Raw genomic sequence first — 2,540 nt, forward strand, 5'->3', positions numbered from 1 at the left:
TACAGTCAGTCTCAAAGGTGCCCATAGAGCTCAGTGTTTCCCCCGAATACAGCTTCAGTCTGGTGTCACTCGGGCGGAGAGGTGTGTTTGGGGCCAGCCTTTTCTTGTCTTGAAAGCCCATTACATTGCAGGTGGCTCCAGAGTCCAGCTGACATTGTTGTGGCTTGTCTTGGAGTTTCAGAGTCACAAACCACTTTCTTTTGGTGTGCACTGCGCCGATTGACTCAAACATGTACAGATCTGCATCATTACTATGCTCTGGGGGTTCTTCTGTGTATTCCACACAGTTTACCTTGCCCTCAGCATGCCCCTTTTTGCTCTTTAAGCACACTTTAGAAAAGTGATTAAGTGTCCCACATGACCTACATTGTTTCCCGAAGGCCGGGCAATGCTCTCTGCCCCTTGAATGCGAGCTGCCACAATATTTGCAATTGCCTGCATCTCCTGCTGTTCTGGGTGGATTGCTCTGTTTCCATTGGTTTTGTCTGGGTTGCCTAGCAACGGCATGCACTGCCTCCGGCTGCGGTGTTGTTGCAAACTCCATTGCTCTCATACGGATGTCAGTTTGCTCTGCTGCGCGACACATGTCAATAGCTGTGACCATGTTCAAATCCTTCTCTCTCAACAGCCTGCGCCTAACGGCCTCGCTTGCAACTCCCAGGACTATCTTCTCACGGATCATTTCGTCTTTCAACTGTCCATACTCACAGGTTGCTGCCCTCTCTCTGTCTCGTCACAAAGGTATCAAACGATTCTCCTTCCTCCCGCTTGCAACTCCCGAAAATGTACCTCTCGTATATTGTGTTTTTTGCTGGCTTGAAGTATTTCCCCAACTCTCTCAGTATGGCGTCAGGATCCCCTTGATCATCTTCTGAGAGGTTCAGATTGTGGCGGTAAATATGCCTGCATTCACTTCCCATCACACTCCTTAGAGTAGCCGCTTGTATTTTCTTGTCCTTGCCAAGTATGCCCGTGACGAGGACGTAGTCTTCATATTCGGCCCGAAAAATGTCCCAATTGACACTCCAATCGCCTGTGAAGCTCATCGGGGACGGTGGTGGAATATTCACGTTAGCTGCCATTGTATGTGATGCTATCGGCGCCGGTAATGCTAGCGTTAGCTCCTCTGTGACAACGTCTTCAGCAGAAGTATCGGAATCGGAATCCTCCGACATGTGACCTACTCAGGCCTACAAACTTAAACATGCGAGCTAGTAAAATAAGAAATAAGTTCTCCTACTTCTGGCACCATGTTTCGGTAGGCTATCTTATAAAGAATGACACAAACACGAGTTGCTCAGTGCAGCCAAGTATAATCGAAGTGTTGTAACATGTTCCTGAGCGCGGGTCACGTGTGTCTAAGGTAAACTAGTGGATAGCCGATGGCACCGATCTGTTTAGACCCGTAACATACCTGTGTGAGCCAAACACCTCAGCTGACTGTAGTGGTGGACATGTGGCACAGCCAAACTTGTGTGTGGCGTTGATTTCCTCTGCAAAACAAAACAAAAAACACACAACACAAGCGCTGCCGCTGGGGGCATGGCTGTCGGCGCTCTCGATCAGCACCGGCGTCTCATCAATAGGCCCGACTGTCTCCACTGCTCTTTGGACAATCGGCCCTTTCTGCTCACCCTCGCGCCTCACAGCTTTAACGAGTGGAACGACTCGGAGAAGAGTTGATTACTGCACGGCACATGGCCGGGATACACTGCCCCGGCCTCGCACCACTTCAAGTACCGTGAATGTGTCACAAGACCCCCCTCCACTTCAGCACATGTGATACACCGAGACACTATAGAGAGACAGACGAGAGAGAGAGACTAACACTTTAGAGGCACAAGACCAGGTCCAAACTACACAACATATTCGGCTTCAACAAATTCCCTCAAACCTAAAAGACAATTATTATGGATGTTCGCAATCTAGAACAAAATCCCAAAGCCAGATGCAACGCTATTTGGCCCTAGACAGAGAGGACACATTAGCGGGTTACCTCGCTCAAATAAAAGAAACACATTTGAGAAACATACTGACGAAATGCAGACTCGGTGAGCATCGCCATAGGAACAAACTCGGTGAGCATCGCCATAGGAACAGACTCGGTGAGCATCGCCTAGCCAATAGAAACAGGCGGACATAAAAAGACCCGGATGCCAAAAGACGAACGTTTCGTTCAACAGCGTGAAGACGATGCTGTCGAGACAGAGTTGCACCTTTTAGCCGAATGCAAGACATTCCGGGAAATCCGCGATTACTGCTTCCCGAAAAATGAGGAGCGACACCCCAAATTCGCTGCCCTGCCACACCTCAGACAACTGCCCTACATACTAGGTGAACACAGAGACAGCTGTACTGTGGCTGCCCAGTATGTTCTAGCCTGCCACCGTCTGAGGGACAGGGTGTGATACCCCGTACCCCTTCCCAACGGGGAGGACCGGGACAACACTCGGCGACATGCGCACACACACACACACACAAACACACACACACACACACACACACGGACAGCCCCCCCCCCCACAGACAGACACACACAC

Source organism: Lampris incognitus, chromosome 1, assembly GCF_029633865.1.
Source record: "Lampris incognitus isolate fLamInc1 chromosome 1, fLamInc1.hap2, whole genome shotgun sequence".
NCBI lineage: Eukaryota > Metazoa > Chordata > Actinopteri > Lampriformes > Lampridae > Lampris > Lampris incognitus.